This window comes from Saccopteryx bilineata, chromosome 4, assembly GCF_036850765.1.
Source record: "Saccopteryx bilineata isolate mSacBil1 chromosome 4, mSacBil1_pri_phased_curated, whole genome shotgun sequence".
Classification (NCBI taxonomy): domain Eukaryota; kingdom Metazoa; phylum Chordata; class Mammalia; order Chiroptera; family Emballonuridae; genus Saccopteryx; species Saccopteryx bilineata.
Genome location: NC_089493.1, coordinates 186,733,135 through 186,743,103, shown reverse-complemented (window position 1 = coordinate 186,743,103; position 9,969 = coordinate 186,733,135).

The window sequence follows — 9,969 nt, the reverse complement described above, 5'->3', positions numbered from 1 at the left end:
ACTGGTCTGGCCGGGGCATGTGTGGGAGTTGATGCTTTGTGCTCCCCTCCCCACACTCTCTCCTCTCTAAAATGAATAAATAAATCAATAAAAATTAAATTTAAAAAATGTTCTCTTAAATGTATGGGGGTGACATGGATTAATAGGATCATACAGTTTCAAGTATACATTTCTATGACATGTGGTCTGCATTGGGTGCCCACCATTGAAATTCAGCTGGTTAATGCAGCTGAATTATAAATAAACATAGCTATCATTTTATACTGATGCGTGTCATTTTTTTTTTACTGAAGTAAAGATCCCCTAGATTGTGCCTGTTTTTTTTTTAAGATTTTAAAAGTTTTTTTTTTAATTTTTTTAATTCATTTTAGAGAAGAGAGAGAGAAGAGAGACAGAGATAGAAGGTGGGGAGGAGCTGGAAGCATCAACTCCCATATGTGCCTTGACCAGGCAAGCCCAGGGTTTTGAACTGGCAACCTCAGCATTTCCAGGTCGACGCTTTATCCACTGCGCCACCACAGGTCAGGCGATTGTGCCTGGTTTTATATACTATAGTACCCCTACCTCTCTGAATGGGACAAAATAAAAGTAGCCCAGTGAAAACAAGTGGACGGACTGAAACGTGCAAAGCTACCTGTCTTCCTGTGCCCTTGTCACCAGAGCTTGTCTTCTTCTGACCCGTCCTCCTCTCCAGTTTGGACCTGTACTCCTCCTTCACTCTTTAGCTCTCATTTTGTGAGAAAAGCATAAAAGAGCATTAGTCTTGGTGTTCAGTGGTATCTGGGTGTATGCGTAAGGAAACTTCGTTACTTTTCTAACTGGAAAGTCCTTCCAATATGCCGTGTCTGGTTTCCCCCGTCGGTTCTGTCTTTGTGCAACTGCCCTCCCCTGTTCCCACTCAGCCCGGTCCAGGGCCCCAGCTCTCTCCAAGTCTGCCTCTAATTATTCTTTTCTATTTCCAGTTCCAACCCAGGCTGTGACCCTTCTTATAAGAACCTGCTGTTGCCCTGGCCGGTTGGCTCAGCGGTAGAGCGTCGGCCTAGCGTGCGGAGGACCCGGGTTCGATTCCCGGCCAGGGCACACAGGAGAAGCGCCCATTTGCTTCTCCACCCCTCCGCCGTGCCTTCCTCTCTGTCTCTCTCTTCCCCTCCCGCAGCCAAGGCTCCATTAGAGCAAAGATGGCCCGGGCGCTGGGGATGGCTCTGTGGCTTCCGCCCCAGGCGCTAGAGTGGCTCTGGTCGCAACATGGCGACGCCCAGGATGGGCAGAGCATCGCCCCCTGGTGGGCAGAGCATCGCCCCATGGTGGGCGTGCCGGGTGGATCCCGGTCGGGCGCATGCGCATGCGGGAGTCTGTCTGACTGTCTCTCCCTGTTTCCAGCTTCGGAAATATGCAAAAAAAAAAAAAAAAAAAAAAAGAACCTGCTGTTGCCAACGGTCCTGGCACTACAAATCATCTGACCAAGTTCAGCATTTCCTGGGACTTAACATCAGTAATTTCCAAACAGAAAACAGGAGGTCTCTATCGCTAGATTGCAGGATTTTTTGTTGTTGATGTTATCGTTTTGGTTCAGATTTTGGGGGGCAGGAAATGAATATGCACTAACCTGTGCTATGGAGAGGCTGGGAGCCAAAATATCTAAAAACCTAACCTCTCCTTACAGCCTAACAATGTCCCACTTCTTTCCCCATTTTGAGCTGCAGACCAGTGACAATTGACCAGCAGGACGCCTCTGGCCTCAGGCTTTTCTCTCCCCGGTCTCTCTGGCAAGGCAAAGCCGGGGAAATATTCCTGATCAAGCGTTTAGAGTTCATGTGAATTTCACCTCAAGCAAGGAAGTGGAGCCCGCATTAACCGGCTGAATTTAACTGTAGCTGAGTTCATGGTGGGGGACTTTTTCATGACTAACAATTCTTTCAACTTAGCGCTTCCTCGCCACAGGACTGGATCTGGCCCTCACAAACGCTATGCACCTGGCTGTACATCTTATTCTAATTTTGCACATTTTAGATCAGCTACCCATCTGAAAACACCATAGGCATCATGTATGTAAGAACGGCACTGTGGCTAGAAGAGCAATCACATTCAAGGTCAAGGTGAATTGTGAAAAGAGTCTTCCGTGAAGAAGTTAAGTTGATACTGTCCCCATGGTGTCAAAAAGCATTCCTACTTTAAAATAGAATTATTTGGTTCACTCATTTTTGAGTTCTAAACCTATTATCTACATTTTCAAAAAGGAAAAAATATGTAGATTGTCAAAGTGTACTGTTGATAAGAGATGCATTTTAATGATCGCTTACCTCTCTCTTTCTCTCTCTGCATACATAGACATATATATTCTTTCTAAATAGTTATAACCCAAACAAGAGAAAATAGGAATTCACAAAGAAGCATTTTTAAAAAAACAAGAACTATAAACTTGATTTCTTTAATCTTTGTATCTCTGAATTCCTGATGTCAGTGATAAAAGTATTTAAATATAATGGTAAAAAAAATATGGCTGTGCATATCCTACATGCTTCATGATACCTGTAAACAAACACGGCAAACACAAATGTATGAAAATTGATAATCTTAGTAAATAAGTTTAACCATACTGTATTAAATATTTCCATATCTAAGCAAAGAATATTAAGTACAATAAATTGTGTCCTATAATGTCCTAGCATATATGTCTTCCTTTAGACATAATATATAAATAGTATATGATGATATAATCTAAAGATAGAATTTGGAAACAACAAAGGCCAATTCTTTCCATTTTAATGGATTAACAGTGGTTGTATTACTCAAAATAAAAACTATGAGTATGCATTTTAATTGTCTCCTGAAAGAAGAACATCTTCTATTTAAGTAGAATGATACAATTTAGATAATACTTCTAAACACTTAGAAAAGGGTAATATATATATATATCTTACAATAATCAAACAAACTTGGAGTAATTAATTAGAAGTCTTAGTTTCATACTTTAATGTAAGAAGGTTCTCAATTGTAATGGCAAGGTGGTGAAGAAAACAAGTTAAGAATGATGAAAGGAACTAGGATTATTGCAATGAAAGAGTTCAAATTGAGAAAAGCAGAAAAGCAGAGTAAAGAGCTATTGCTATAACTCTCCTGAAGTATTTGGCAACACTTAGGCTAGGAGGCTGGAGTGTTTTGTTTGTTCGTTTGCTTGTATTTTACTGAAATGAGAAGTGGAGAGGCAGAGAGACAGACTCCCACTCCCACATGAGCCCGACTGGGATCCACCAGGCAAGCCCACTAGGGGGCGATGCTCTGCCCATCCAGGGTGTTGTTCTGTTGCAGTGGGAGCCATTCTAGCGCCTGAGGCAGAGACCATGGAGCCATCCTCAGCACCTGGGCCAACTTTGCTCCAGTGGAACCTTGGCTGCAGGAGAGGAAGAGAGAGATAGAGAGAAAGGTGAAGGGGAAGGATGGAGAAGCAGATGGGCGCTTCTCCTGGGTACCCTGGCTGGGAATTGAACCTGGGACTTCCACACATCGGGCTGATGCTCTATGACTGAGCCAACCAGCCAGGGCAAGGAGGCTTGAGTTTTTAAAGTTATTCAAGACAAGAGACGGGGGCCATGGTCTTGGTGGGGATGTGGTATGGTCTTTAACAAAAACAAATGAAAATAATGGCAAAAACAGTGTTAGCCAAGGGAGGCACTCATGGAAAATTCCTGCGTTGCCCTTAGCTTTCAGTGGAACAAAAAAAGATCCCCTTTAAAATTCTGTATGAATCCTTTATTTATAAGGTATGCTGTCCCAATTCTTCTATTTGCATTTTGCCTCAGTTGGTAGATTTCTCTTATGTAGAAAAATGTACCACCGGTAAATAAATGATTCACACAGCATTGTCCCACCAAATGTGTGATCACAGAGCCGACTGACAGATGAAGCAGGCAGAAAGGAAAACAAGCAGGGCTAATAAAAGTTGTACAAGGGATCAAAGGCTGAATCAGAACTCAAACTCTACACTATTAGAGTGCCAGACCAATTGGGAAAGGAGAGTGGATTGTTAGTAGGTGGCTAGTAACTCTCACCGTTTTTCTTGGTTACAGAACAAGAGCTAATAGAAACATACTACTTCTGTCGACATTTTAATGCAGTAATATTGAATTGCTTTTTATTTTTTTCTTGTGGGAGAAACAGAGAGAGCCAGAGAGAGTGACAAATAGGGACAGACAGACAGGAAGGAAGAGAGATGAGAAACATAAATATTCACTGTGGTTCCTTAGTTGTTCATTGATCGATTCCTCATATGTGCCTTGACCCTGGGGCTACAGCAGACCAAGTGATCTCTTTCTCGAGCCAGCGACGTTGGGTTCAAGCTGGTGAGCCTTGCTCAAACCAGATGAGCCCATGCTCAAGCTGGTGACCTTGGGGCCCCGTACCTGGGTTCTCCACATCCCAGTCCAACACTGTATCCACTGCGCCACTGCCTGGTCAGGCTGAATTGCTTTTTCTTTCTTTCTTTCTTTCTTTCTTTCTTTCTTTCTTTCTTTCTTTCTTTCTTTCTTTCTTTCTTTCTTTCTTTCTTTCTTTCTTTTTTGACATGATGGCTGCCTCAAAACATAAAATTATTGTCCTCTTCTTTTTTAAACCACAAAATCTGTACAACAGAGAATTCTATCTTATTCTGTAGCCCTACCTAACCTTGACTATGATTGTAAATGTTTTCTATCGGCATTACTAACTCAAGCTGACATGGATACTAAGAAAAAAACTGAGAATTTTTTTACCAAAAACTTTATCACATTCTAGTGGTTACCTAATCAAGTATTCATTCATGATTAAAAAAAACAGTTCAACCAATATATTTGGCCTTGTCCTGTGAAACATTTTTATCTACATAATGTATAAGATAAAGGAGCTATGCTTATCACACTTTCAGGTGACCTCAGTCTGGAAGGGTAAGTGAATATGACAGCAGAAAGAATCAGGATTCTGCAAACGCTCAACAAGCAGAAGTGATGATGAAAAATCAATAGAACAAAAATGTACAGGAATACATCTAAATCCTATGATTACAGATGTATATTTATATTTTCCATTGCTTTGAGAGAAAAAGGAGGGGGGAAGAGAATGAGGGAAAAAAGTAGACGAAGGGAGAAAGAAGGAGAGAATAAAGTGGATGGAAGGAGAGAGAGAGAGAGAGAGAGAGAAGCATCAACTCATTGTTTGACTTAGTTGTTCTACTTAGCTGTGCACTCATTGGTTGCTTCTTGTATGTGCCCTGACCAGGGATCAAACCTGCAACCTCAGTGTACTGGGATGACACTATCCACCGAGCAACCTGGTCAGGGCCTAAATACTATGAATATATGTATTTTTAAAGCAGAGACAAATGTATCACAAGAAAGTACAACCAGAAATCTATCCAATTATCAGTTTGCTGCTTAAAGTTCGACAACTTTACTTGACTATACTCAATGATTCAACAACTTTTTGTGGTGAATTAAAATTCCTGGTCCCTAAATAAATAGATGGGGGTCTAGAAGGTAGAATTAGTTATTCTTTCCTCCTGTCTCCATTCACCTTCGTTATTTTTAACGGTCTTTTGAGTTATCTTCGCAAAACCCCTTCTTCCTCAACCACTAGTATCAGGCAGATGGCTTAGCCACCCTCAGTTCCAGGCTCATGCTGACCACTAGGTTCCATCACCCCGACACTCGTTAGTTCATGCATGGGCTCTTCTAAATAGGCTGATTTGATGTGACATGAGTAAACATTTGTTAAGATTTTCTACGAGGGCCCTGGCAGGTTGGCTCAGCGGTAGAGTGTCGGCCTGGCATGCGGGGGACCCGGGTTCGATTCCCGGCCAGGGCACATAGGAGAAGCGCCCATTTGCTTCTCCACCCCCCCTCCTTCCTCTCTGTCTCTCTCTTCCCCTCCTGCAGCCAAGGCTCCATTGGAGCAAAGATGGCCCAGGCGCTAGGGATGGCTCCTTGGCCTCTGCCCCAGGCGCTAAGTGGCTCTGGTCGCAGCAGAGCGATGCCCCGGAGGGGCAGAGCATCGCCCCCTGGTGGGCAGAGCATCGCCCCTGGTGGGCGTGCCGGGTGGATCTCGGTCGGGCGCATGCGGGAGTCTGTCTGACTGTCTCTCCCCGTTTCCAGCTTCAGAAAAGAAAGAAAGAAAAAAAAAAAGATTTTCTACAAGGGAAAAATTTCTACTTTCTGTTTTGTACCCTTCTGTTGTAAAGGAGATTATTTCTTTTTCATGGGAGAGATGGAGTGAGAATGTAAAACCATTTCTCATAGTACCTTACATACAGTGTAGTGGAGAAGCCAACATCAGTACAGTCAGAGCAGAGAGAAGCCCCAAAGTTTGGGAACTAGATAATGATACACCTTTAAACCAGCCATAGGTCAAAATAATATAACTCGAAGGAAAGGCAGTAGATTGAGCTGAATAAAAATGAAACTGTAACTTACCAAATATGTTGAATGCTGACAAAGAAATACTTAGGGAAAATTTTATGGTATTAAATGTTCATGTTAGAAAAGAAAGAAGTATCAAATCAATAACCTCAACCCACCATAGTAAACTAGAAAAATAAGAGAAAATGACACCCAATTTAGAGTAAGAAAGCAATAAAATACAAGAATGAAAGTTAATTACATAAAACACAGAAAAACTACATTTAAAAACTAAAGAAAACAGGCCCTGGCCGGTTGGCTCAGTGGTAGAGCGTCGGCTTGGCGAGCAGAAGTCCCGGGTTCGATTACCAGCTAGGGCACACAGGAGAAGCACCCATCTGCTTCTCCACCCCTCCCCCTCTCCTTCCTCTCTCTCTCTCTCTCTCTCTTCCCCTCCCGCAGCCAAAGCTCCATTGGAGCAAAGATGGCCCGGGCACTGGGGATGGCTCCTTGGCCTCTGCCCCAGGCACTAGAGTGGCTCTGGTTGCAACAGCACGACGCCCTGGAGGGGCAGAGCATCGCCCCCTGGTGGGCAGAGCATCGCCCCCTGGTGGGCGTGCCTGGTGGATCCCGGTTGGGCGCATGCCGGAGTCTGTCTGACTGTCTCTCCCCATTTCCAGCTTCAGAAAAAAAAAAATACAAAAAAAAAACACCCTAAAAAAAACAAAAACTGGTTACCTGAGAAGATGAATACAATTGACTACCCTTTCCCCAGACCAATCAGGAGCAAAGGATGAGATGACACAAATCACCACTACCAGGAATGAGAGAAGGAACACTACTTCAGATACTATGGGAAACTGGAAACACAACACGGAGAATTCTGGAAAACTTTACGTCAATGAAGTCCATGATTAAACGGAAAGAAAAAGTCCTTGAAAGACACAACTGCCCTACGTCTATTAAAGAAATCCCAGCTGTAATTAATAACCTTTTCACAAAGACGACACTAAGCCCCAATGTCTTCATGAGTCATTTCCATGAACCATTGAAGAGATAAAAATACAATTTCTGTGCAAACTGTTCTAGAATATTGTAGGAAACAGAATACTTCCCAACTCATCCTTTTAGCCTAGCATTATGTTGATACAAAATCTGATAAGCACTATTCAAGGAAAATAAACAGTAGACCAATATCCCCCTTAAACATAGATGCAAAAATTTTAAACATAATTTTAAGTAAATCTGGCAATACAAAAACACAAACATACATAATGACCAATGAGGTTTATCTCAGGAATGCAAGGCTAGTTTAACATTTAAAAAATTATATAATTCATCATATTAACAAGCTGAAAAAAAACCCCACAATCATTTCAGTAAATACAGAAAAAAGCATTTGAGGACATCCATTATCCATTTGTAGTAAAAGGTCTCAGTAAGCCAGGAATAGAAGTAAACTTTCTAAACCTGTTAAAGGTCATCTACAGGAAACCTGTATCTGACATCATACTTCATGCTCAAACATTGGACATTTTTTTTCCGTTGAGTCAGGAATAAGGTAAAGATATCTGCTTCACTAATTCTGTTCAACAGTCAACCTACATGGCAGATTCAAGCCAGATAAATTAGGCAAGAGAAAGATTTAAAAGATAAGTAAACTGGATACTAATTTATTAGTACTGATAATTTAACTTTAATATCTTTAAAATCTGCAACACAATTTTATATAAAAAATACATACTGAAGCATGCCTGAATTTATGCTGACTCTCTCGTACATTCTTATAATATGTAGAAAATGATTTAATTAACCTGTGGTGATTCCCTGAAAGAGAGTAACATTGAGAAAACAAATGACATCTATAATCCAAACTGCAACCCTTACCTAATTCTAGACTTTGGTCAGGTTTCTTAAAATATGAGCCCCACAGTGATATTTTATTATCAAAATGTGTTTCAAGAATTCATTGAGAAAAGTAGTTCTAAAGTGTGCAACCTAAAGGCCTGTCATCACATAAGGGCTCAGTAAGTGAGACCGTAAACCTGAAGGCAGTGAGGACCCACGTGGGGAGAATACGGGGCATTGTACTTGGAAAGAGGCTGGAGGAAGAGTTTTGTCAAAAGATAAAACAGAGCTTCAGTTAAGACCATGGAAGGAGGGCTGTGGATGAGAAGCAGCTACTTACCTGCCAGTGAAGAGATAGGAGATGATTCAACGTTATCTTTCAGATTCACTTTCTTTAAGGAATAAAACAAGTGCTAATGGTTTTCAGGAAATTTTAAAAGGTTTGGTCCTTAGATTCAGAACACAAAAGATACAGTTTCTTATTATTTTAAAAACAGTGACAGGAAAACATTCAACTAATTCCTACTGAAAAGTTTTCCTGTGCAGATTCTAACACCTTTTTGTTTCTTTCCACTTTTAGTCACTTTCAGAGAGAATGGTATTTAAAGACCTTGAAGAAATTCACTAGAAAAATAGTAATGCTTTCAATACGGAGCGCTGCTCCAGATTTTGCTATGGATGTAAGGTAACAGACAGTCATGTCAAGAAATAGAATAACCTTAAAATATCCATAATTTCTGAAATCCAATACACATACGTAATGGTTAATGAATCTGTAATATCATAGAGCTGTGTCTACAGTTTAAAAATATTTGGACCTAAACTGATACCCTGATTTGTTTTATAAAGAGTATATAACATTAACATTATCTCAAAGACATTTTCACTCTGTAAGAATAAAACAAGCCTTTATCTTTCCCCCTGTATAACGAGAAGTCCAGTGACAGGCAGTGTTAGCCTAGAGCAACAACTAGTCACTATGCTCCAAAAAGCTAGCACATTCATGTCACAGCTCTGCCCTCTTCAGTTCATTGGCTTTTGTCTTCATGGCTGCTGCTTCTAGACTTTATTTGTAGATCAAGCAAGAAGATAGAGAAGGGAACTTCTGAGCAACATTAGTTGTTTTATTTAGGAATGTACATATATACATATACATTATATATAATTTTATATATATATATATATATATATATATAATTTTTCCTCATGGCAATAAGCCTGCCTCAGCTGACTTCTACTATATCTTTTGCACCAAAACTGAGTTCCCTTGCACCCAGGCTGCAAGGCAGTTTGAAAAACTGAATGGAAAGTAAGAAAACAGTTCAGAAAAGTTGTTCAGTGAACTGAACTTCAATGTTTGCCCCAATTTGAACAATGCAAACTTATTACCAAGCTGTTAGCACTATTATCTAGCTGCAGAACAGTACAATACTTTTTCATTAGATTTAGTCACATATTTATTTCCATGACCTCTGCTTATCTTTATGTTATGTTCATATAAATTAAAGATATGTGATCATTAATTTTATGTATGTATTCAGCTAGGTGATAGCCCCTAAGTATTTAATCAAACACTTATCTAGGTTTTCTTTTTTTTTTTTAATTTTTATTTATTTTTTTTATAGAGACAGAGAAAGAGAGAGTCAGAGAGAGGGATAGACAGGGACAGACGACAGACAGGAACGGAGAGATGAGAAGCATTAATCATTAGTTTTTCGTTGCGCGTTGCAACACCTTAGTTGTTCATTGATTGCTT